The sequence below is a fragment of the Copadichromis virginalis genome, linkage group LG17 (genome assembly GCF_057382275.1).
Source record: "Copadichromis virginalis isolate Kocher_CV1m ecotype Utaka linkage group LG17, C_Virginalis_male_GT1.1, whole genome shotgun sequence".
Lineage (NCBI taxonomy): Eukaryota > Metazoa > Chordata > Actinopteri > Cichliformes > Cichlidae > Copadichromis > Copadichromis virginalis.
Genome location: NC_140634.1, coordinates 40,299,168 through 40,327,165, shown reverse-complemented (window position 1 = coordinate 40,327,165; position 27,998 = coordinate 40,299,168). Strand labels below are relative to the sequence as shown.

The following is a 27,998-nucleotide window of genomic DNA, read 5'->3' as shown; positions in this document are numbered from 1 at the left end:
AAAATTATATCATTACTTATGATGAAAATAGCAAATTAAATTCATGTTCAGGAAGGCAAGTATGTATAATAACTAAATATAATACTGTAATGCACTGCTGCAGCATTGCACATAACAAACTCCCATGTGTGCTGTTGTTACATTTAGAGCCCAATTACTCAATAAATTGGGAAAATACAGTTTTGGAAATTCTTTTGTTACAAAAGTTAAAATACTTCATGAATATGATGAAGACATCTTTCCGTCTTTGCATTTTCTGCTTACTCCATTTACAACTATTTGATAAAGGCGATTGTTTCATCTGCTTTTTCCTAGCTTAGTGTGGCCTGTACACACATTCCTCCTGTAGCTCTGTGGCCCGGCCCACACCTGTGACTGTGATGCTGTAGGTTCATAATGAGGCTGTAACTTCCTCCGTTTCCTTTTGACACCATTGCTGCTTGTCTCTGGCAAGGCCACGTGGCTCACAAACATGACATTATTAGAGTCTTTGGAGGTTTGAATTACACAGACAAGACAATCATACCACCACATGCATTTCCTCAGTCCTGAAAACAAACACACAAACACACACACACACACACACACACACACACACACACACACACACTGCTACACTGTGGTTTATGTGAGCGTAACATAAGGGTTAACAAACAGGTGCTCCCCAAAACCAGACAAGTAAAAGCCGACACACAGACAAAGGTGACGTTTATTGCTCTGCCTATAACACCAAAAGCATGAACTCCAGGGTGGACCGAGGCCCAAATAACAGACAAGACAAGCAAACCCAAGTCGTACCCCTAACTCTAGTTCCCACTTTCTGCTTCAATGCTATTTACAAATGGGCAAAGTTATTGGCAGCATTAATCACTATTAATCACTTAGAGGCTGAGGAAATACGCTTGGACAGGGCCAGCACTGGTTGGCCAAGAATCTCCTAGATTTTTATTTTTTTAACTTTTCTTCATCATTAATGTAATCCAGTGATATTTACCAGTATTTCCAATCACAGCGCACAGCTAAGATTAAATAAAACGCTCAAATACTACATCTCACAGAAAACATTTAATATTATCCAGAGATTATTAAAATAAACTTTAAATAAAATAATTTTTCATTTCACCTTTGTAAAGCAGAAAACAGGTAAACAGGTAAACAGGTAAATAATGTCTTGAGCTTTGTACCCAAGGAAAGTAAAGAGGGTTAGTTAAAGGGTCTTTCTCTATAATGAACAATTCAAGCTACATTAAATGCATCACAGCCAAGTATTTGGCCGACATTGTAAACATCGAGCTTGACTCTTCTGTTGCAATGATGTGTCCATGTCTTGTGTGGAAAGCACATAAACAGGTCGTACTTCCACATACGTGCCCCTACAGAGCTACTCTGGAGAACTGATGGGGCACCGTCACACAGCTCCTCCCTGCTGAAGTGCAGTCAGTTCTCTGCGGCTGTTTTTGTTTGTTTGTGCATCCATTCACTTCCACTTATCCTTTTCAGGGTCGTGGGGGGCACTGGAGCTTATCCCAGAGGCGAAAGGCGGGGTACACCCTGGACAGGTTGCCCGCCTGTCGCGGGTCTAACACGTGGACACAGACATTTGCACTCACATTCACACTTGTGGCGAAATCCCACGCAAACACAGGGAGAACATGCAAACTCCACACAGGAAGACGCCGGCCTGGTGGTGGAATTGAACCCAGGACCTGTTTGCTGTGAGGCAACAGTGCTAACCACTGTGCTGCCTTGTTTGTTTGTTTGTTTTTTGTTGACACACTGCAAAGTGACAACATTTTGTAATTTTAGCAGAGAGCAGCTGTGATCAACTATAACAAACTACATTACAAAGATCTGCTTGGCTAAATACAAAGGAGAGCTCACTGTACTGTTTTAATGTGGAAAGGCTGTTCAGTGAGAGCATTTCACGCAGGCCTTTGCCGTGTGCACCTCATGATTAATGGGCTTATACACTGAACCACCTTTAGCATCAGTAACTTGGTGTAATAATCTTCTGTATCACATGATCATTATGGAGGAGTTATGGCCAACTTTGCTTCAGTTCACTGAGGTTTCTGTCACAGGAGTTTAAGGTCTGCACGTTGGGCCACTGCAGCAGCTAAAGTTAGCACCTGCAGGTGGCGCTATATAAATAAAACTGAATTCAGTTCAGTTCACTTGAATTCAATGCTGCCTGCTACGCAGACATCATACACGCTACACTACTGTGTGTTCTTAGTGTATAAATGTGATAACAGAGATTGCACTACTGTCAGTTTGCTCCACCAACAAACTCCCATAGAGCTGCTTGCATTATTAGACACAGTGCATATAAGGGCTATAATGTGACACCGAGCTGAAAACACAGCAACACACAAAACAAAGAGAAACTGAATAAATATGACACTGGAATAGAAGGAATAATAAAAAACAACAGTTTCTTCATTGAGATCTTTAGAAGCCGTCAAAAGAATAGAAGGCAAATAAAAATCGAGTGTTAATGTCTCCTCCTCTTCTTGGAGTTGTGCGTCCTCGCTGCCACATTCTGACACTTTTCACTGTGGACACTGTGAGGAGTTGATGTCAGTGGCATCTATGTCCTCCTGCGACCGGCTGCTAGCAGCTGTGGGGCACATATAACAAGGGCTTGACTCTTATTCATACTGTTCAGCTGGCTTCTCGTGTCGTACCTGCAGGAGGTTTTTGGCTATAGCTGGTTCCCATTTGGTGTGTAGGTTCTTGTTGCTTCTTGTATGTCTGCTAATCTGCCTTCTGGCAGCTCCACCCCTTCAGTCAGGGTCACCTTTCCTCTCTTTTCAGCTGTTTGGTCACACTTATCCAAACGGGCCCACTCATGTCCTGATGAATGACTCAATGTCTCGCTTACTTCTGACATGTACCTTGATATCATCCACGTACAGGAGGTGGCTGACGGTAACAACACTCTTGAATCGTTATCCATATCCGCTGTTAGTGATGAGCTTGTTCGGGGCAACACCAAGGCGTTCCCAGGCCAGCCAAGAGATATAATCCCTCTAGGTTGTCCTGGGTCTGCCCGGGGGCCTCCTCCCGGTGAGACATGCCTGGAATACCTCACCCATTAGGCATCCAGGAGGCATCCTTGTCCTTTCAATGTGAAGGAGCAGCGGCTCTACTCTGAGCCCCTCCCGGATGGCTGAACTTCTCACCCTCTCTAAGGGAGAGGACAGCCACCCATCGGAGGAAGCCCATTTTTGCTCCTTGTATTCGCGATTTCATTCTTTGAGTCACTACCCACAGCTCTGACCATAGGTGAGGGACGTAAATCGACCGGTATATTGACAGCTTTGCTTTTATACTCAACTCTCTCTTCACGGCGGACGGTACAGCATCGCTGCAGTCGCAGCAGCGCTCCATCATATGGTAAATATAAATGAGTCTGGTCTCTGTCCAAAACGTGTTTGGTTTCAACCGAATTTCACTGCAACTTTAAGAGCACTTGCACTATTTTCTTGATCCTTAAAAAGTCACTTATATTCAACCATAGTTACTGATGGGGGCAGTATATTCAAAACCTATAAGCTCTGTTTGACTTATTATTTAAATAACTTTCTCAACATGACCTGTTGGATTGTTGTGTTTCACTAACAATCTGCTTTTGCTGAATCAACATAATTACTTAAATCCGGTTAGGCAGGTTATGTTTTGAGTAATGGGGAGAAGTCCCATTAGTCGAGTCCATGTTTGAAGTGGGGGAAGGGAGGTTTGTATGAAACATTCGTCATCCTTCTGCTCTCCCCTTGGCCTGAAGCTGCCTGTGTTTCCACATTTGATTTCCTGAGAAGTGCTAACCTCTCCGGTGCTTGTCTCTGTGGACAGAAATGCTTGAGCAAGCCAAACTCCGACCCTTTGGCATATTTGTGAGCTGGCAAACACATTACATCCTTTCACTGAGGTATCCTCCTTCCAGCAGTTAGACTCAGGCACACTGCTCTCACAAACCCAAATGGATTTCTATCTCAGTCATTTTAGTTAAATTGCCCTTCAGCCTTCTGCAAACGTCTCTGAGCCAGACACCATTTCCTCTCCATTACTGATAGTGACTGGAAGTGATACTGAACGAGTGCAGTTCTATACACATCCACTCATGTGAGTGCTTTTCTGTTCTCAGTCTCTGGATGTCTAAAGCTTTATTTTTGGGCTCAAAGGCCTTAGAATAAAGAAGGCCAAAGGTCAAACACCATTGCATCACATTAAAGGTTCATTGGAAGGTTATTGTTACTCACTTGAATATGATAATGAAGAGCTGTTATGTGAACATACAGTTAATAGGACTCCGGCTTGCTGCTACTTTCTGCAGGAGAGGATGGATCTTTCGTTACCTGAAATATCCTTTACCCTCCTGTGTCAATCTAATGTATTCATATGTATTATTCTTTCGTACTGGAGGGGCTCGAAGCCGAGTGTGAAGCGGTGGGAATGAGAATCAGCGCCTCCAAATCTGAGGCCGTGGTCCTCAGCTGGGAAAAGGCTTTGCGTGCCCACTCCGGGTCAGGGATGAGTTCCTGCCCTGGAGTTTAAGTATCTCGGGTCTTGTTCACAAGTGAGCGGAGAAAGGAGCTGGAGACGGGTCGGTGCTGCGGCTGCAGTCCAGAGCTGAGCGTTCCTGCTTATCACGACTATTCTTCAACTTTGTTCTAAAAGGTCCTCTGCCTACTGACAAATCTGAAATATTGCATCAAAATTCTTGGAAGATCTGGCTGGGGTGGCTGTGGCTCCAGAGGTATTACAGGTCATGTACCAATCTGAAGGTTGGTGGTTTGACTGGCTGCTCCAGTCTGCATGCAAATATCCTTGGGCGAGATACTGAGTGCAGGGCGCTCTCTGATTCATCCATCAGTGTAAATGTGGGTGTGTTTCCCAGATGAGCATCAGTGTGTGGTCTGTAAGGTCTTAGATACAAATTTGTTCCTGGATTTTCTCGTTTTGGCTACAAACAATTTTAAAACAACTTTATTGTTTCATAAGCATTAAACATGATCCTAGAACAGAGCAGCTTCCTGTGCCTGATGATCTTATGTCATTTTTGAATGTAGCTTAAGCCTGAACCCGAGTTCTGTGCTTATATTTATTCCTGACTCTCAGACTTAAACACCTCAGAGTCAGGCGAAACGTTAAAAACTAAAATCATCCTTTAAACATTAATTTAGTGAAATACTGGATTATCCTATCAGATTATTATGAAGGACCAAACATATTCACTCATCCATTCAAATCATTGAATTCAGGTGTTCCAGTCACTTCCACGATCACAGATGTATAAAATCAATCACCCAGGCCTGCAGACTGCTTCTACAGACATCTGTGAAAGAATGGGTCGCTCATTTCTTCAATACTGAGACTTCCACAGTTAACTGTGAGTGGTATTATAACAAAGTGGAAGTGACAGCAGCTCAGACACAAAGTGCTGGCCCACAAGAAATCACAGAGCGGGTTCGGCGGACGCACAGAGGTCATTCCCAGAGAACATTGGGGAACGGGATTCCACGGCTCCACAGCTGCATCCACGCCTTACATCACCAAAAGCAAAGCATCAGAGACACACTGCTGTAAACCATGCTGGACATCAGAGCAGAGGACATGTGTTCTCTGGGCTGAGGAGTCGCACTCCTCTGTCTGCCAATCCGACTGACAAGTATGGTTTTGCCAGTTGCTGGTTTTATGTAGACTGCGAAACATTCCCAGTGGAAACCTGAGCTTTTACTTTTTCTTTGTTCTTTGGTGGTCATGGTAGAAAGGTTTGACAGTCCTCTGCCAGATGGAAGGTCATGCTATCCGGTTGTTCAGTGATGACGTGACGAATCCTACTTCCGGGCCTAAAGTAGTCTGCGTTTAATATGGCTTTTGTGTTGTTAACATGTTTAATGTTTTGTATTTTCTTCTATTTAATCTCAAAAAGCTCCTAAAACAGTCAGTGATCACTGTTGACCTCCCTCGGCTTTTATTTCCACTAATCATTTATTTAAGCTCAGTTTTTAAAACCTTAGGATGTAGCTACAGCCCAGCCCATGCAGCAGTATATGAATGACTAACCTCGTATTGTGGATGGATTATCTCAGTTGTTCTCCTGGCTGAAGTTTGGTCCTTTTACAGCATCCTGCCATGCGATTACATTTGTTCCTGACCACCGAGAACACTCACGGTAACTTTTATCGAGTGAAAAAAAGTTAGCTTGTTTATATTATGCTAACATAGCTGTGTCGCTAGCGGTCACGTAGCACATCATTATATAGCAGCTAGCCCAACTTCAGTAACCCTACAAACGTCACTGCTGTTTAGTTTTCTGTCTTCATTTATGTTGGAAGTGATAGCAGAGCTGTACGTTTTAATTTGTTTCCAAAACCCCGCAGTCAGGACATGCTATATTGTATTTAGATAGAAGCTAGCGAGCTAACTCCCTGCTAACTTCTAACTCCGTTAAATGTCATAAATTCCGTTTTCATGGATGCCTGGATGTTAAACTCAATTGTTACACCTGGTAGAGCAGAACGCTGATCATTTTATTAAAGATGAAAGACTTTAGACAGTTTTTCAACTCTCAGTAATGCCACAGTGATCGTTTGATATATGGACCTGCAGCGGAGTTTAGGTCCAGATACGACTAGTGACGTCAGACTGAACAACCGGATAGTTCAAGCTCTGCATGGACTCATTTTTGCATGACACACTTCATCTCTCCCTCTGTCCATCCTCCCTCCTCCTGCCAGTAGGATCAGAAGGGGAAGCAGACAGCCATCCCTGATGCTGTGTTTTCCCAGTTGGGAGACACAGAGACACAGATGGGTGTTGGAGGCTTCATCACGTGAGGGGGGAGCTTGTTCATGTCAGTGGCACAATTACAACCTTTAAGGAAGTGACTCCTTCAAGGCCAACTTGAACTACCTAAACTTTCCTCACACAGAAGCTGATTAATGGATGAGTTCTGATACAGCACTCAAAGCACTTTATGCAATATTACCATTAAAATTTAGATTTTCTGGAGCCTTTATTTAACCTGACAGTGGAACTCGTAGCTAACATGGTTAGTGAGCATGTGTTTCAATGGAAAGAGAAATCTGATCTCTGAAAATGTGCCCAAGCGTGAACAGAACATGGTTTAAACCTAGGACACGGTCAATGATTGCTTTACTTAAAAAGCCAATAATCCAGCTGATTACAGACTGATTTCAATCTTCCTTCATTTCAACATTTTTCTCTAAAGAATCATTAAAAGAGAGATAGACATCATCTGTTTCACCATCTGCAGAGCAGTGGTTGATTGATTGACTGTAATCTGAATGCTACATGGACTCACAGCCAGTCTGCAAGAGACATTTACAAATATATCATTATTTCCATCACTGGTTGCTTGCAGCTACAGGTGCTTTTGACTTCAAATTCTCATCAAATGTCGATAACAACCCGTCCAAACCACACGCGCACTAAAATCAAACTAACTTGACAATACGAATTAGTTTGATTTTGCCCAAAAGCAGAATGGATTCTGCGGATCAAGTTCGGGCAGTGATGGCAAAACAGGGATACCTGTTAGGTCCCATGAACAATCCATCCAGTTTTTGATAACTCAGTATAAAGCTATTAGTGACAGGCAAGAGAAGATTCTTGCATCTCTTCAAGGACCGCAACCGGCTTGGTACCTGTTCCTTCCGAGCCTGCTCTGTTTTCTGCCCCCAAAAGCTCCACAACCCCAGATGTCATTTCTAGTGAGCCCCAGGAAGCTCTGTTGTTTCATGATGCTTCAACCCCAGACCCTGAGCTGTTCACTGGGGAGCAAGGTCACTGCGGAGGGTTCTTACTACAGTGCTCCCCACGCTCTTTCCCTAATCACCCCAATTACCCCAATTAGGTTAGATAATCCCTAAAATTATTTTACCTAATTGGGAGATTGAGAGGTAAGGCTTTGAGTTAGGCTGAAGCATATTTGTCCTCCTGATCAGTACAGTCCTGCTCCTATGATGAGTCTCTCTCTCTCTCTCACTCGCTCTCCCTTTGCAATGATAATCACTTCAAGAAGAGAGGCTGAAAGCAGCAGATCCCACAGACCACCCTGCAGTTCTCTTGCAGTTTCTGCTCCCACGTCTTCAGCTCCAGTATCAACATCCGCTCATGTCACTGCATCTTCCTCTGTACAGGCTGCTACCGAGCCTATGGAGATTGGTCGCTCTTTGCTCACTTCGCTGACCATTTCCTTGCTGTCTGTCCCAAAAGGCTCCGCCCACCATCCAGGACGTCACCCGATCCCACTCAGCCATCCCCTCCCGAGACACTCTCCAACGGTCTGCGAAGTACGTCTCATCAGATCAGATAGTTTAATCTGTCCTCGGTCCGCAGATAATCTTTCTCTCCCTGTATTTCAGAGCTCCCCACTCGAGTTACCCCAGTGTAGTTAGCACCTGTGATATTCCACGAGCTAACTCCACCTGTGCTCTTGTAAATAAAGTCAGTGTTAGGATCATTCCTATTGGTTCTGCATGTTTAGGTCCACGTTCACGTACTGGCCTTGACAGCATGCTGAAGTGCATTTAAAGTTTGCTGAACAGCATTTAGACAAGCCTGGAAAGATACTGGTCAATCCAAATGTAAACTCTTTGGATGCCACAATAAACACCATATTTGGTTTGGAGAGCAAAAGATAAAACACCATACCAACAGTGAAGTTTGGAGGCAGGAAGCTGTCATCACTAACAAATGCCTCTGTACAAAGTATTAAATACATTTCAGTAAAAGTACTATATTTGGTGTAATACTTTTCCTTGTGTCATTTCTTACACATAACTTAACTTATGGACATCTATGGTCCCATTTGTGATCGGATGTGTTGTTACCAACATCTGGTGAGAATTTACAAATATATTTTGTAAAGATGTTATTGTGTCATCTTTATTACTTATTTTACCTGGCCTGAGCGACCCAGGGTCCCTGAGCAATTATGGACATGTGTGTTTTTGGTGTGCTGTCTCTCGTTCTCCCTGCTTGCAGGTATATGTGTGTGTGTGTGTGTGTGTGTGTGTGTGTGTGTGTGGATGCCGGTGTTTCTGAGAGCACCTGTTTACAGCCACCTTCAGGCCTGGTGGGTGTGGCCCTGCCAGGTGGTTGGCCACACCTGAAGACCATCAGACAGCTGATTAGTCGGAGGAGCTACTTAAGAGTGCGGTGGAGCGCTCTCTGACGCTGGATCATTGCGTGACTTCACGTTAGTCTCTCGGCCAGTCAGTACGGTTAGTCTGCCGCAGGGTGCTCAGACACTGAGGAGCGGGGACAAGGAACACTGACACTGGGAAGAGGACATGTCACGGGAGTTGGGAACGCACTGCGGATTTATTGTTATGTTTTCCATTCACTGTAAATAAATGCACTGGTAAGCACACAGAATCCAACATCTGGGTCCTCCTTCCTCACATCCCCATGGTTGGCCAGCGTCAACCGTGAGAGAATGATCCAGCCAAACATGGGTCTAGCGGACTCTGAGGAGAGGCTCGGGAGGGAGATGATGGACAAAGTTTACAGACTGTGTGATTTGTGGTGGGAGAAGCCCGGGGAAGGGTTGCATCGCGCCGTGGAGAGGCGACTGCAGGAAACGCTTTTTAAATTCCCCTGGCTGGTGGACTCTCTCAACCCAGTTGTCATGGACTTCCTGCTTTCAACCCTTAACCTCCACTCTCCTACTCAGGCTGCTCACCGGCCCGGACAGCCGGTGGATTCACAGCCTGAGGAGGAGCCCGCGCTGCCCGTGGAGAAGCTCAGCGAGCCGGAGAGACCAGCAAGGCCAGCGCGTCCACGTCCGGCACGGCCAGCACGTCATGGATCATGCGCCATGTGACACTGTGGCTCACCGGAGCTGCGCCAGCTACCACTGGATTCCATGGCAGGCCGCCACAACTGTTTCGCCGCTGCTGCCGGACCCATGGCCGCCCGCTGGAGCTGCAGCACCGCCGCTATTGCGCCCTTGGCAGGCCGCCTGAAGTGTCCTGCGGCTATCACGGGACCTTTGTTATAGTTATCGGCCGCCTGAGACTGTTTTATGGGGATTTTTCCTTTTTTTGCACCGCTGCTGGATGCACGGCCTGACTTTGGGACTGTGACCTAGGAGGGTTTGTTGTTTTTGCTTTTGGTCCTGGCCCTCCGTCCAGGACCCCCTGCTGCCCACACTGGGTTGGTTGTACTGTGGTGTTTTGTTTTAGGGTCGTCGGGAGCTGACCTTTAGAGGGGGGTTGGCCTGTGTCAACCGTGACAGTACATGCTATCAACCTTTTATAATTCAAGTGCTGTAATGGCTGTATTTAAAAATATATAGTATTAATCACCCTAATTGTCATTATCACCACCTCATCTCATAGTGATTGAACAGAGTTTCAGTCCTGAATGGGTAAGTCCAGTTATAGTGACACTGGCATGGGACTTGGCATTACAACAAAGAGACAGAGGGGAGTGGAAAGGTGAATTTGTCAACAATGGGTTTGGCCTCGTTTTTAACATTCAATTCAATTTTATTTCTACAGCGCCAAATCACAACAACAGTCGCCTCAAGGCGCTTTATATTGTACAGTAGATCGTACACTATAACAATCATATGAGCCCCTATGAGCAAGCGCTTTGGCGACAGTGGGAAGGAAAAACTCCCTTTTAACAGGAAGAAACCTCCAGCAGAACCAGGCTCAGGGAGGGGCGGGGCCATCTGCTGTGATTGGTTGGGGTGAGAGAAGGAAGCCAGGATAAAGACATGCTGTGGAAGAGAGACAGAGGTTAATAACAGATATGATTCAATGCAGAGAGGTCTGTTAATACATAGTGAGTGAGAAAGGTGACTGGAAAGGAAAAACTCAATGCATCATGGGAATCCCCCGGCAGCCTACGTCTATTGCAGCATAACTAAGGGAGGATTCAGGGTCACCTGGTCCAGCCCTAACTATATGCTTTAGCAAAAAGGAAAGTTTGAAGTCTAATCTTAAAAGTAGAGATAGTGTCTGTCTCCTGAATCCAAACTGGAAGCTGGTTCCACAGAAGAGGGGCCTGAAAACTGAAGGCTCTGCCTCCCATTCTACTTTTAAATACTCTAGGAACAACAAGTAGGCCTGCAGAGCGAGAGCGAAGTGCTCTAATAGGGTGATATGGTACTACAAGGTCATTAAGATAAGATGGGGCCTGATTATTTAAGACCTTGTATGTGAGGAGCAGGATTTTGAATTCTGGATTTAACAGGAAGCCACTACAGTCCCTGTCAGTACATGAGGCCAGCTCTGTCACTGGGACAGTCTTGATTGGTTTAATCCTCTCTTTATGTGCTTAGCTTATTGCTCTCCATCATATTGTCCCTGCCTTGATGCAAAGTCCCATTTCCAATCAGTTGAAAGTGTGAAATTTGCATCAAATTTGCATAATGATGACAGCCTTCCTCAAGAACTGCTGCAGACTGCGCTCCCTGTCTGCCTCTTCTCTCCTTCTGTCTTTCCTGTTCCATGATTTTTTTTTGTGTGCCCGCTAAGCTCTCCGCCTCTCCGATCCTCTTTGTGCCCTGCCTATTCATACAATGAGAGAGCGGTCTGGCAGGCCTCGAGTCTAAGCTTGCTGCTATAATTAAACCTGTGGTGTCAACGTCCACCACTCCAAATCCAGGAAGCAACCAGCAGATACAGACACATAGTTACAATCACGTACCTGACACCAAAATCTGAGTGTGCTCGTGTTCCTCCTGTCAACATATGCACATGTGCATCTGTGTGCCCTCTGTGGTCTGGAACCATCAGCTTGTTATTACAAATGATATTTTTTATTTTCAACAACTTGGCTCTGTGATATAAATAAAACTGCCACACAAACCACACTGTCTTAAATGTCATTTAATGTTGTTAGTGTCGCTCAAGGTCAAACAAAAGTGAGGGACAAGAATGCTTCTTGCTTACATGGATGGTAAACGGTAAACAGACTGGTTCAGGTAGTACTTTTCTACTCTGAGCACTCAAAGCTATCATTCACACACATCCATAGTCCGATGGATGCATCCTCGGGCTTCGTATTGCCCGAGGATGTTTGGCATTGTAACAACCCTTATTATGGCATAGCACCACTAGGGGGCGTGTCCCTTTATTGTAGCAGTTGAAGAGTCTCCTAATGCAGCTGCAGCCATTACAGCAGAGCATGCTGCTCTCCGTGCATCTGTTTAGAGAAACTGTACCATTGCAAGGGGCTGCAGCGGCGACTACCTGACCCCGCCACATGTATGTGTGACCTTGTATGATCTTGTTCTGTTAACACCAAATAAAGGTCTGTTCTTCTATTTAACTGACTGACCTCCGAGTTTTCTGGCTAACACACCACATGCCTGCTGGACCTGCTAGCCGCTCCTTCCTCACCAGACCGCTGTTGCCAACTGGAGAACCACCAAATTCATGTTGATTGTATGGATGACGGCACATACAAGAACCAGATTATGTTTGTATGTAATGATAAGTCATTTAGTTATCAGACCACACTGAGTGATGGTTTCCATCAGACTATAGGAAGACCAACCTGTTTCAAAATCAAATGCTCTGTTACGAAGACACTTCTCTTTGTAACACGAATGCACTGCTGGACAGAATTATAGTGTCGGAGCAGTTTACCATATGTGCTTACTCTTTTTATATTGCATCACTTTATTTCTTGGTAACATAATGGGCCCGTGCAGTCACAGCAGGCTATCCTAGTGAGACAGCAGCTGTGGGCAGGCCCTACAGCAGGTAGATGAGTTCAGTGAGGGGGAACATTAGCATTCTTCTTGGGTCATCACTGACTATCACACAATATGAATCTTAAAATAGTGTCTTCTTACAAATTTGAGGTGTCCATGAAAATGTGATTTCTAAGAACAACTAATAGTATGTAGAGCTTTTGAAGCCAGGACCACTGACAAACTCTAATAAATGAGACTGGTGGGGGGCCGAGGGGAATTTAGTCCAGTTCAGCTGGGTTTGGATGTCTAACTGGTCTTCATAAAGTTAAACATATAGTTCACGTACATGCAACAAATACACATCTAACAGTACTGAGCTTCTCAAAAGGTAACGAGGCAAGAGGCTGCCTGGCATCAGCGTGATGGTCAGAGCCCACAGATCATCATTTCTTGCCTTTCGCTGTGATGCCGGCTGCAGTTTAAAAGGAGGGCATCTAAAATGTCACAGCAAGCTGCAGAAGGCTGTCTGCTAAACCACAGACTCACCTCAACAGGACAGCATGACACCCATGATGGACGGCATCCCTCTAAATCTCTCTGCACTGCCTCATGCTGCAATCAAACTTTAAAGGAACTCTTAATTCCCAATGCTGCTTTTTGCTGTCATGTTGTTGGAGTTTGTAGGGCCTTTACTTTTTCTTTAGAACATCTTTGATCTCAGACATTCCTGATTACAGAAGAAATTAAATATTCAGCAGACAGAACACAAAAGAATAAAATCAAGCAAAGAACCATTTAAAAATCTATTGGATAAATAATTTTTCAAAGCCTAGCATAATAAACTCAATGATAACAAAGGGTTTGTTACATTTTAGAGTTCATTCCATTTCAAAGGTACGTAGTACTTCAGATCAGCAACAAGGTTAGTGCACTCGTGGAGAATGCAGCGTAGCATACACAAGGCTGCGATGACTAAACAATAAAAACGGTAGAAGGTTATATGAAAAACATCCAAAACATCTTCATCTTACAAACTAAAATTTCACAAGATTGGCTGTAGGATGTGTTTTGATCAACCCAGACCAGAAGCATAACATACCGACGAATGTGACAGATCCTCGGTATGTTACACGCTGGGAGGCATGAGAGCGGGTTGGCATGAATCTATACATGTGTTTTACGTGTCATGTGAAAATCAACCTAACAAAGCATTGTGTATGTTAATCACTTTGGAAAACACATCTGATAGGGTTAAGGTTAGGGACGGCTGGACTACGCCTAGGGGCGTGGCAAATCTTTGGTATGTTGCACGTTGGGAATGATAATGAGCATGGAAGAGTTACTACTGCTACTACTACCAATACTAGTACTAGTAATATATGAAGTACTATATGTACTATTGAATTAGAGCTGGGCGATATGAGATTTTTTCATATCACGATATGTTTTTTTCATTTCAGGCGATAACGATATCTATCACGATATAAGCCAAATAACTATATTTGTAAGATTTAAATGTGCCGTTGCTCACACTTCAGCATGCAGGCTGAACCACTAACCTTCCAGTTAGCAGATTACCTGCTCTACCTCCTGAACAGCAGCCAGTGTTACACCGGTCACTAATCAGTTCTACTGGTAATAGGCCAATTGGCCAAGTCTGTAGTAATTTTCCTAAACTCAGTGCAGCCTGCAATACTGCTGTCCACAGTATATTTTACTTAATAGACTTCAGCTCTTGGCTGTCGACCATAATATCCTATTAGAGCGATTACAACATGCTGTAGGTATTACAGGTACTGTGCTGCAGTGGTTTGTATCATATCTATCTAATAGACTCCACTTTGTGCATGTAAATGGAGAGTCCTCTTCACACACTGAGGTTAATTATGGAGTTCCACAGGGTTCAGTGCTAGGACCAATTCTGTTTACACTTCTTCATGCCCCTCTTCTATGGAACCAGCTTCCAGTTTGGATTCAGGAGACAGACACCCATCAATCCTAAAACGTTTTTTTTGTTTTGTTTTGTTTTTTAAAGCTTATAGTTAGGCCTGGAACAGTTGACCCTGAATGCTCCCGTAGGCTGGGATTCCCATGATGCACTGTTTGTTTTTCACTCATTATGTGTTTATACATGACTCTGCATTTAATCATTACTTATTATTAATTCCTGGTTCTCTACCACAGTGTGTCTTTGTCTTTGCCCCCTCACCACCAACTGCTCGCAGCAGAACATCTAGCATCACAACTTAACCCGCTGCTAATGGATGAGATCCCCCCAGAATGGCTAACTGAAAGATGGATAGTCCCAATCCCCCAAGGATTCCCAGAAGGGACCAATGTCATCCGACTGCAGGCCAATAACCTGCCTGTCGCAACCACCAAATACCTAAAGAGAGTAAGACAAGTCCTGAGGAGTCAGCTGAATGACAAGAACAATATCTGGACAATTAACACATGAACCCTGCTGGTCATCAGATACCATGATGTCATAATAATCTGTCTAACGAAGGAAACAGAAGTTACTGACATCAAAACAAGAAAGCGCTCAACCATGCATGTCGGGTTTCCTCCAAGTCGAGCATCCTGAGATTGTACACTAAGCAGAAGGAAGGAGGCCGTGAACGAGTCACTGGATAGTGTCAGAACCACTATCCAAGATGAAATAACAAAGATCCATGAGTACATTAGGAAGATGGGATCTGCTGGAGCCCCTCCAACAGGAGCCCAGTTTGGGGATGACTGCTCCCTTCACCCTCCACAACTTCTCTAGCTTCTGTCTTAGTCCTCGGTATTTCTTCAGATTCTCATGTTCCTTTTTCCTGATGTTGATGTACCTACATCTATCACTATGGTTGTAGTCATGTATATTACACACACACACACGCATGGTCATCAATCTGATCAATGCATTTACATTACCACTGCATTGGAACCACTGAACCAACATTTGCATGACCTATATTTATATGTGTTACTGATTATAACAAGCTGCACCTGTCCTGTCAGTAAATTACCTGCAGCTGGATATCATCTCTTAGTTGGTACCTTGCTCTAAATTGCCTGGCTCTATATTATATTTGAAAGCATGTTTCAAGCTCACTGCATCATATTAAGGTTGAAAATTAAATCATCAAGATGTCATCTAGCAGGTGGGTGTTAGGATGATTTCTACAAGCTCTCCGGGTCCATATGGATGCAGAACTGAGCTGCAGAACTCTAAAGTCTACTGAAGTCGACTTAAGTCTGAAATGCATTGCTTTCATTAACTGTTTTAAAAGCATTTGATTAGCCATTAGGAACACACAAGTTTCTGCTGGTTTAGATAAATGCATAACCACCTGAATAAACAAAGACATAGAACAAAAGCAAGTATACAGTAGAATCAAATAATGGAGTGAAGATGCAAGGGAAACAAAGCGGCACGTTGCGAGCCGGTAAGAAGACTGACCGTCATGCATGTGTGTGCATGCGCATTTTCTGTATCTGCTTAGAAGATCCCAGTAATGAAAAGGGTTATCTCCACCTGTCAGCACACGGGCCTCAGCCAATTACTCACAGAGAAATGGATGTCATTCAAATGTCAGAGTCATTCCAGTGGCACGTGTTGCCTGAGCTATGTGTCAGGGTGTTAATTAAATGCATCTCACAGGCTGCGTGGATCAAACCTGAGTTAAACACAACAAAAGCAAACACCTGCTGAAATGTGCAGGTGTGCCTGAACAACGGGAATTGAGAGAATTGGTGACCAGTGATGGACATTAGACCAACTGTAAAAACTGGATGCAGCTGTTCACACTAAACCCAAACATTAACCATCTTCACTCATGCAGCCATCCCACTGGCGCCAGCTGAAGGCTGCCAAGGTCGAAGCTGACTGCAACAACAAGATTCTCCATGATAACAGGATTGTTGTCAGAACTCTATTTATGGACACAACTGTATATGTTATGATTCTCAGTGATCCGAACCTTGTCTCTCGTTTTTTTACTGACATTTCTCTTGCTATAATGAACACCAAAATACTTTTGTTTGCTGTAATAGTTTCTTGTGTCCATACTGATCCTTAATCCACAAAGCTCTTCTAATGGAAGGAGCTGAGACAGCTGGAATAAATCCAAATCTTCTGCCATTTAATTCATATCAGTCAAACCAATCTTATCTCTAGTACAAGTGTTAATTAACAATTAATTAATTGCAAATTAACAGTTTGTGCTAAATTGTGTTTTTGTGTTTCATTGGTAGAAGGATAGTTGCTACGATTAGGTAAGTATGTACTCACACTCGTGGTTTTTCATCGTCACTGTACCGTGACAGCAGTGATGAAAAGTTAATATACTGTTAATACGGTGCAAGTGGTCAAACATGTATATCTATACACCACCGATCGAACGTTTGGACACACATTCTCACTTAATGGTTTTTCTTTATTTTTGCTACTTTCTACATTGTAGATACAAACCGAAGACATCAAATATATGAAGCAACAACCCTGCACTGTAAACATGTATAAGAAATTCCAGATTCATGTAAGCAACAAATGGCTATGCTAAATTAAGCTGTATTTACAAGTAAAATAATCACTTAGAAAGTTGGAAGCGTCGTTCGTGTCTGTATTGGAAGCCATGACATCTGCTTAATGAGCCTCCCTGCTCCTGAGAGTGCTGGCTATTCTCACACGGACCTCTTTCTGAAAAGCGCATTCAATGTTGATTTAAAGCTACAGATACAGAAAACCATAGGTTATACATGCAAGGTACCGAACATGAGCTGTGGGGTATTTGGGGGCTGAAATCTACATTCTGGGCACATGTGAACTAACCTTGATGATACTTAAAGTGGAGGAATATGAGGCGTTTAAAAAACTCATTATAAATGAAGCTTGATCAAACTTTCACTTCTCTTAATCTTCTCTAAGGAGCAGGCGTTTGTGTATTTGTTTAATGATTGTTGCTGATGCTCACTAATGAAGGTGCTGACACTTGTGTAGGAGCTTTAGCTGAACTCACCGCAGATTTACTTAGAAAGAGAAATAATTTTCATCTTTTTTGCAGGAGTCACCTGGCTTCTCTGCTCTGAGCAAACTGCCCAGAAAACCCCCATCCCGCCAGCAGTGACGCTGTCGTCGTGAGAACGGCATTTTTCTTTCCTCGTCTGTCGTCACCCGGAGCAGGAAGATTTGTTGTCTAACCTCCTGACGTTCAGAGAAACATTCATCCTGACCTGCTCTCATCAGCTCAGCTCAGCTCAGCCACCGGCTCAATCTGCCTGCATAACATCTGTCAAACAGTCAATGCGTGTTACCATGACAACACAAACTAGAGGGGGGGGGGCGTTCTTGGTTGGTACAAAGCACACGATAATGAGGCCCTTCTTTAGTCCCCCTTGTGTTAATCAGCAGTTGCAAATTAACAGTCTGTGGTTAGTGTGAGACGATGTTATGAGCAAACAGGGAGCACAAAGCTGATAACTATTGCCTTTCACTGAACACCCTGCCTGGATCCTGCTCCTGCACAATAATGCTCCCTTCATAGGACATAATTCTTGTGCTGTCCTGCAGTCCTGAGCAGTGAAAAGGACTTTCTTGTGTGGCGGGCAGCTGTGGCTACAGAGCTCCCTTCATCAGCTCTCCCTCCACACAGGCAGCAATTCTTCAGGGCAGGCAGAATAAGGGCCTGATTGATGTGGGCTCTTCCTAGAGGCCCACAGCACTCTGCTGACTTGATAAGCCATTGATTAAATGGGCAGAGGAAGATGAGGCTGGAGAGACACCGCGGGAGAGAGAGCTGCCTTCTAAAGAATGGAAATCTCCACTGATGTGAAATCAAACATGGTTTTTATGCTGAATGCTTCAGGAAGTCTAAGCAGTGCATCCCAGCTCGCTGTAAGTGCACTCTGTTTTGTGAGTTGTGTGGATTTGCTTTGCTTCTTTTATCTTGTATTTTATGTTTCAGCTGAACTGCACTGTTTCATTTGTTAGGGTGCATTTACACCACGCTGCATGCTAAAGTGCATGAGCGAGGTGGCCTAAAGATAAAAGTAACAACGTAAAAAATGTAACTACTTTTTACATTGTAGACACAAACTGAAGAGATCACATATATGAATGAAGATATATGAAAGTATGTGGCAATGGAAAAACTGATAAATATTTTTTATATTTTAGATTCCTCAAAGTAGCCGCCCTTTGCTTTGTTGACAGCGCTGCAAACCCTCAGCCTTCCTCACTGAGCTTCATGATGTAGTCACCTGAAATGGTTTCACCTTATCAGGTAAATATGTTTAGAAAATTAGTTTCTTTCCTGGCACCCATTATTCTTGTTCATCTGTGGTTAAACACACACAACAAGCTCTGTATTGCTGGATGGAGCCTGTCGTGCCATGAGAACTGTCTACGCTCTGCCACACCCAGAGTCTCATCCTCCGCTCCATCTGAATTTGTCAAGTTACTCAAGTTCCGGTGGTCTATCATGACCTCGCTATGGTCTTTAGCAAAGACAGCTCTCTCCCTCCCTCCACATCGCCAATCCGGTCGTAAAGTCTGACGTCACTAGTCGTGTCTGGACCTAAACTCCGCTGCAGGTCCATATATCAAACGATCACTGTGGCATTACTGAGAGTTGAAAAACTGTCTAAAGTCTTTCATCTTTAATAAAATGATCAGCGTTCTGCTCTACCAGGTGTAACAATTGAGTTTAACATCCAGGCATCCATGAAAACGGAATTTATGACATTTAACGGAGTTAGAAGTTAGCATGGAGTTAGCTCGCTAGCTTCTATCTAAATACAATATAGCATGTCCTGACTGCGGGGTTTTGGAAACAAATTAAAACGTACAGCTCTGTTATCACTTCCAACATAAATGAAGACAGAAAACTAAACAGCAGTGACGTTTGTAGGGTTACTGAAGTTTAGCTAGCTGGTATATAATGATGTGCTACGTGACCGCTAGCGACACAGCTATGTTAGCATAATATAAACAAGCTAATTTTTTTTCCACTCGATAAAAGTTACCGTGAGTGTTCTCGGTGGTCAGGAACAAATGTAATCGCATGGCAGGATGCTGTAAAAGGACCAAACTTCAGCCAGGAGAACAACTGAGATAATCCATCCACAATACGAGGTTAGTCATTCATATACTGCTGCATGGGCTGGGCTGTAGTTACATCCTAAGGTTTTAAAAACTGAGCTTAAATAAATGATTAGCGGTAATAAAAGCCGAGGGAGGTCAACAGTGATCACTGACTGTTTTAGGAGCTTTTTGAGATTAAATAGAAGAAAATACAAAACATTAAACATGTTAACAACACAAAAGCCATATTAAACGCAGACTACTTTAGACCCGGAAGTAGGATTCGTCACGTCATCACTTAATGACCGGATACCACTGTGGGATAGATCTGCTCCTTGGTGCTCTACTTCCCACTAGTCGCCTGTACAGCCTGGCCAAACCTAAAAGTGAGGCCATGGAGCGGCATAGCACAGACTCATTAGGAGCCGGAATAATCTATCCATCCACATCGCTGCCTGAGCTGCGTTTTTTTCTTCGTGAAGACGAATGATAAGTCTCTGTCTGTGCACACACTTTCAAGGATTAAACAAAATCACCATTAAGTATCCTCTTCCACAGCTGTGTTCCGCCTTTGAACTTCTCCAGGGGGCTACTATGTTCAGTAAGGTGGATTTAAGGAATGCTTAACATTTGGTCAGGATAAGGGAGGGAGACAGCTTTCAGTACTCACCTCGGACATTTCGAGTGCTTGGTCATGCCCTTCGGTCTCACCAACGCCCCAGCAGTTTTCAGGCATTGGTCAATGATGTATTGAAGGATTTCATTAACCACAGTGTTTTCATGTACCTAGACAACATTCAGATTTTTTCAAAGTCTTTGGAAGAACACAAGAATCATTCTTGCAGACCTGCCAGACCAATCTTGTTAGAGAACCAGATGTTCGTCTCTCATTTTTTGGGTTTATTGTGGAGCAAGGTCAGCTTCGGGCTGATCCGGCCAAGATTAAGGCCGTGGTGGAACGGCCGGAGCCCCAGACTCGGAAGCAACTGAAGGTTTCTTGGTTTCGCCAACTTCTACGGACGTTTTATTCCAGACTTTAGTGGAATTGCTCTGCCTCTGACATGCTTGACCTCTCCCAAGGTTTCATTTCAGTGGTTTCCAGCGCCACAACAGGATCGGGAGTTGTTGGCCATAAAGCTCACACGAGAGTCTGACTGGAGGGGACGGAACAGCCCCTTAATAACTTATCATGTACACATTGGTAAGTTGTCTTGGTAAGGTTATTATTAATACATGCATTCATTGGGATGTGTGCATTTTGCACAGTGCATCTTTCTATGCAGCCATTGTGTACGTTATGTCTTAGTGTACAAAGGTTGCTGTCCCACAGTACAGCTGCCCATGCTCTGTATGTATCCATACAGCGATGGTCTGTGGGAGAAACCATGAGGTCATCAAACATTAATGTTGGCTTTGTAACGACGGGGAAACAAACCACATCTTGATTCTTCCCCCTCATCACTCTCGCTTTCTCACCGTGTCCATCTACGCTGCCTGTGGTTATAGGAGTCACACTGGATGAGTAAGTCTCCCAGCCGATCAGAGCTGCTGTCTGCTTCTGGACTCGCACGTTGTTAAAGGCAAAAGAGAAATCGGGTTTGTGTGCTGAGCTGCCGTCATCATTTGTATTGCATTTATATTCTCATTTTCCATGAAAAGACACAAAATGATCATAATATAATGGATCCATTTGACTGGATGTATTTGGAGTGATTTTCAGTTGCTTCTCTTATGCATTAGTTTAATATAATGAGGCGAGAGAGCGAAAGCCTCCTAGTGGAGGATGGAGCCACTACCAATCGATCCCAGAAAAGGCTTACAAGCCGATTAGTAACGTACAGATCGCAGTTCACTGAAAAATAATGAAAATTAATAACTTTTTAACAGTTTTCATACCGTATTTACATTGTTTTTCATACTTATGTCAACTTTTACTGTCAAATCTTGTGAATAACAGCTGCATGGAGTCTTTTGGTGCTGCCTAGGGGGGTCATAGCAGTAGTCTTCCAACCTATCACAATTATTCAAAGTTTAAGGTTAACAGTTGGCAGAATGTAAGAAAGAGTCATTGCTCTGTTGTGTGTGTGAACTTCACAGGTTCCTTAATAAACATTATTCTGTAACCCAGTGGTTCCCAAACCTTTTTTTCTAGGCCCCCCTTTGTTTTACAAGAAAAATCTTCGCAGATACAGACAAAATACTGTTAATCTGACTATCTTCAGGTTTTACACGCTTACATTTACACAGGCAGTTACTGTCCCTCCATTTAGAAAGGCAGAGGCGTCACGGTGTGATTATTTTACGTGTAGTTGTTTTTTTCCTGTGTAATAATGTTCAACATTGCTATCATTACCTTTTCAAAAAATGCCTCTCTGTGCAAAATGGGTTCAAAAACATAAACAGCTGTGGGATGCTGTTTGATTTGGAGAGCCCAGCGCTGCTCCCGACAGGGAAAACCAATCCTGCAGGGAGACCTACCTCGGCACTTGTGCAGGTGAAGCCAAAGGGAAGATTTGCTTCATTATATTTTCTAGTCTTTGGCTTAGAATGAAGTTGGTTTGGAAACATATTCAGCGATGCTTCATCTCCTGCTTTGCGTTTGTGTGGGAGCCCCGTCAAAAACCTGTCCATGATGCTAACAGTGTCCAAGCATTCTTTTTTTTTCTTTTCATACCCCCCCCCCCCCCCCCCCCCCTGCAATGGCTCTGCGCCCCCCCAGGGAGCGGGCCCCACACTGAACCTCTGCTGTAACCAGTTGTCTGGTGCTATGTGTTAATGCTCAGTATTCAGAAAAATGCAGAACAGATTTTGCTGTCCATGAATCTCATATTCTGAATATGATGAAAACCTGGATACACATATTCACAGAGAAACACTGGGTGTAATGGTTTGGCCCATAAATTCCCTTTTCTGTTTATTAAATAAATATTGATCTTTCCTTGGAACTGATTGTGAATTGAAACATGCTGAGTTAACTCCTGCTCTTTACTATTTTACAAAACTCTACTGGGATTTCTGTAACGCAGTCAAAGAGCTTCCTGTATTAGTAACAGAGAACATGTACACACAAAGCTCTTTAAAAGAGAAACAGAGTTAGTTTGTATCTGTCAAAATGAGTGAGGCAGCAGAAACCAGGTCACTCGCTTGAAGTCAAACCTTATGTTTAACCTTTGTGCGACAAAACTAGCAAGAGTCTCCTCACCTCACAGCCACTATAGACTCAACCCGACTCCATCTCTGAAATATTACAAAGAGACAGCAAAGGCATAAAGGAGCATTCAGTACACTGGCACTGCAGCTTCTGTCAAATCTCATTACATCTGTTCATCAGGATCATTCTCTGCTAAATAGCACAGAAACCTCAGATTAGCTTTGTAGCGCTGAAAGTCAAACCTCTCCTGGTGCCTGACTACAGTTCTGATAATTTGACATGTTTGTGTGACATTACTGCAGAGTGACACACAAAATAAAGGGTTACCTTATACTGCTCAGGGAAATATTTTTGTCTATGTTTCATTACTCTTGGGGTGTGATGGCTGCACCTAACATGAAGTGAGTGAGTTTGCTCAGCCTGTCTTCAGTCTGTGGGTGCACTAATGAGCACAGAGTGCAGCCACATGTGAATAATTTAACTGTTTCCAGGAGGATGAGAGAACTCCTGGCTGTGTTTCCGTGGCCACAAGAAAACATGTTTCACATAAATAAGCTAAATAAAACCTGGATTCTTAAAACGATGGAGGCTATAATAACCTGACACACAGACACGCGTATGGCCTGGTTACGACCCGGTTTAAATGAGGCAGAAGCTGAATCTGAGACCACCGTTTGTCATCTGCTTGGATATTTTTTACAGTAGTATCATCAAGAACTGATACTGATCTAGTACTTCATTGGAAGGTAACACAATCAAAACCACTAAAATATATGTATTTGTCATGTCCACCTTCAGAAGGCTGCCTGAGGAAACCCAAACCAGCACTAAGCTCCTCACCTTTACTCACATGGCTACCTCTTTCCTGAATTAGTAAAAACAACGTTTTGCTTCCTGAGTTTAATCAAAAGAGGGCGTGTCACTCTAGTACTGGCCAATGACAGACCGGGGGGGGGGGGGGGGGGGGCTTTCACTTTCTCATAACATTGAAGGATTGAAGGTATGAGAATGGGTGGATGGATGGAGTACTTGTTGAAATGTTACCAGCGTCACTGACTTTCAGGTGTGCTCCTCTTTTATCTTCCTCTAATTGCAGAAATCATTTTGACGTTAAAGTTTCAGTTTTTGACACCAAGCAGGTCTGTAATGTCAAGTTTAAATAGGAAACTTGTTATTTTATTGTCATTAAAATTAGACCTCATAGACAGCTGTCCATCCTAAAAGTGCCACACCCACCTGCCAAACCCTCCATGTGTCTATCAAATGAGTAGTTCAGCCAGTTGGGCTCATTTACAGGGAACCTGTGAGATACCTTTAACCTCCCGTAGTATCTAATTTAACCCTCCCCGGGTCTCCTGGGGAATCGAGTAATCCAATCCGAGGCCTTTCCCTGCTGTTTCTGCTTGGACGGGACTGTGAATGTCTTTATGAGGAACTGAAAGGCCTTTTCCTCACAGGGTGACGGCAGATGGTACAGGAAACCTCACTCCCCCACCCCCACCACACTCTCTCTGTAATCCTCCCCTCCCTGTTCATCCTGTTCTCCACAGCCATCATTGGTTTTCTCTTTATTCTCATTTTCTGTCTCATACCAGTTTTTAGCTTATGTTTGTCCATTGTTGTTTTATCTGTCCCTTCCTTGGGACGGACACAGCAGCAGAGTGAGCTGCTTCCATAGCAGTACATCCCCAGCAGATCGCGCACCATGCCCATTCACTGTAACCAAGATCATACAACACATATTTGGATTATCAACATCACACACACACACACACACACACACACACACACGCACACACACACACACACACACACACACACACACACACAGCATGTTTTCACATCCTTGTGGGGACATGTAGTTGACTGGTGTTGGCCAGAGGGGCCGATGGCGCGATATGGCAGCCTCGCTTCTGTCAGTCTGCCCCAGGGCAGCTGTGGCTACAACCGTAGCTGCCTCCACCAGTGTATGAATGTGAGAGTGAATGAATAGTGGCATTGTAAAGCGCTTTGGGTGCCTTGAAAAGCGCTATATAAATCCAATCCATTATTATTATTATTATTATTATTATAATACTTTCCCTAGCCGCTTACCCTAACCATCAAAAATAAATGCCTGACCCTAACCCACAACCTAAACCATAACCTAATTGTAACCCTGACACTAAAACCACATTTTGTACCTTTAAACTCGTGAGGACGGATTTTGTCCCCATAAGGGTTGTTGGTCCCCACAAGCATAGTAAATTTCCAATTGTTGGTCCCCACAAAGATATGTAAACACGTACACACACACACTCTTTTATGTGTGATACAGACTTACAGACTGTGTCATTCAGACTCCACCTGAATATGATTTGTGAGGTTTGTTGTAAAGAAATAATTTATAATCACTTGATAAGTCATCCTGTTGCTGTAGCCGTTGACCTCATACCTCATCTTCTCTGCCCTCTTTCCATAAATCTGCATAATGATGCAGCATGCTATTATGGAAGATACTGGAAAATGAGGAGATGAAGGGATGTTGCTGATCTGGCTAAACACTGAACGCTGGAGCAATATTAGAGCACATGCCAGAGAGATGAATGAGGACCAAAACATTAGTCTCAGATCTGTTAAGTTTGAAATTAAATGTGAAAGGGAATCAGATTTGACCGTGCAAAGTGATGGGCAGGTAATGATTCATGTCTTATATTTAACAAGTTCTATATTTATTTATTTTTTAAAAACAGCATAATCTATTTAAAATGGTCAGGACACGATTCATCAGTGTTTCGATGTGTGTCCAATAACAAGGATGCAGAGCAATGAAGAAGCAGCAGTATGTGGTCAGTTTGTGTATTTAGTGTCCTGTCCAGAGACATGTGGACCGAAGGAAGCAGGGTTTGAGGTTAAGATGGAAAAAGTGCGTGTGTGTGTGTGTGTGTGTGTGTACACGCTCACTGGGAGCAGCTGGGTGACCCTTAGCACAAGTTTATGCACCAAAGCAAACACAGAGGAGACCTCATCAAAGGGCTGCTGGCATTTCAGTCTCTCGACTGGTAATTGTGAAAAAACTTTAGATATTAGCACTATAAAATAACTTGAGCTCTTTATTTTTTCCATATGCAGGAGAATATGGGGAGGCAAGCGCATATTAAAATATCCAGGTTCATATCTGGTTATTCAGCTAATTTACTGTTAGACCAACAACACAATGCTAGTTAATCTTCATAAATGTGGAGAAAGATTCTCCTAAAAGTCGATCATGAATTAACTGAGGTTAACCACATTTGTTGGAAAGCTCAGTTCAGTCAATAGAACCTCTCTGACAAAGTAAAGCAGGCTAAAAGATCTCATACAGCTACACATGATTTCATGCTTTAAAGAAAAAGCTGTAAAACAAAGTGACAGCTTTCAGTCTGGAAAGAGTTACAAAAACATTTCTAAGGCTCTGGGACTCCAGTGAACCAGGATGAGAGCCATTATCCACACATGAACCTTCCCAGGAGCGACCAGCCTACCAAAGGTACTCCAATGGTTTATCAACAACTCATCCAGGAGGTCACAGGAGAACCCAGAACAACATCTAAAAATGTCTCACTTGCCTGATTTACAGTCAGAGGTTGTGATTCAACAATAACAAAGAGCCTGGGCAAAATGGCATCTGTGGGAGAGTTCCAAGGAGAAAACCACTGTTGACCAAAGAGAACACAAAGACTCGTCTCGCATTTGCAAAAGATAAAAAAAAAACATGTTGATGATCCCCAGGACTTTTGAGAAAATATTCTGTAGATTCGTGAGGCAAAGGTTGAGCTTTGTGGAAGGTTTGAGTCCCGTTACATCTGCCTTCAAACTAACACCATTTCAGAAAAGGACATCAAACTAACAGTCGGACATGATGTGTGGTCGTGTGATCGTCTGGCACTGCTTTGCTGCTTCAGGGCCGGATGACTTGCTATAATTAATGGAGCCATGAATTCTGGTGTCTAACAGAACATCCTGAAGGCAAATGTCCAGCCATCAGTTTCTGCCCTGAAGCTCAAGAGGACTTGGGTTATGCAGCAGGTCCACCTCTGGATGACAACAAAAACCAACTGGAGATTTTTGAGTGGCCGAGTTTAAATTTCAAATGTAAATGATTGCGATACTTTGGAATGACCTTAAACAGCTCATCCATGATGGAAAACCATCAGTGTGGCTGAATTAAGACAATTTTGCAAAGCAGAGAGGGTCAAATGTCCCCCACGAGGAAGTGAAACTCATTGCTAGTTACTGCAACACTTGAGTTACAGTTGTTGCTGCCAAGGGTGGCACAGCCAGTTATTAGGTTGTATTGATGCACGCTCAGTCATCCAGGTAAGTAATCCCAAAAGGTGGATTCTGTCCATCTGGACGTTTTCAGTGGGAGAAACGTTTCCTCATCATCAGGTGACGTCTTCAGTCTCAGCTGACTGCAGGTTTCAACCTTATAATCAGGACATTTGAACAATGACTGAAACCAGCAGCACTGAATGAACACTGGGCTGGGAGGTCAGTTCCTTCATCATTAATATCCAAATTGTCGTGATGATTGATCAATAACCATGAGAGAGTTGGGGAATGGCTGCAATCACAGCATTATTAGATGGTGACAGATGGACCCTTAGGCCCCCTCCTCCATTCAGAGATGGTCTTTCCCTTTTCACATAAATGGCCTCCTTGACTCCGTGTCCAGGACGTGTACGTCCTCATCATTGAAAGAGTGATCAACAAACTGACCTCACAGCCCAGTGTTCCTTCAGTGCTGCTGGTTTCAGTCATTGTGCAAATGTCCTGATTATAAGGTTGAAACCTGCAGTCAGCTGAGACTGAAGACGTCACCTGATGATGAGGAAACGTTTCTCCCACTGAAAACGTCCAGATGGACAGAATCCACCTTTTGGGAACTACTTACTAGGTTTAGGGGCAATTACTGTTTTTACATTTCGAATACTCATTTGTTAATATGATTTATGTTTTCTTATTTCTTAACATCACAAAAATGACATTTAAACAGGCATTTGTACACAGCCATAAAAGGCTGATGTGGTATTGGTGCCTGTCTGGTGTTCCCACTGAACTTTTATACTTTG

General features: G+C 43.5%; 1 protein-coding gene across 1 annotated transcript in view; it reads right to left on the bottom strand.

Moving 5' to 3' along the window:
- The window catches only part of tmem178bb (transmembrane protein 178Bb), a 72,279-nt gene that overhangs the window by 37,743 nt on the left and 6,538 nt on the right, over nt 1-27,998 (bottom strand). The gene's annotated exons all lie outside the window — the stretch shown is intronic.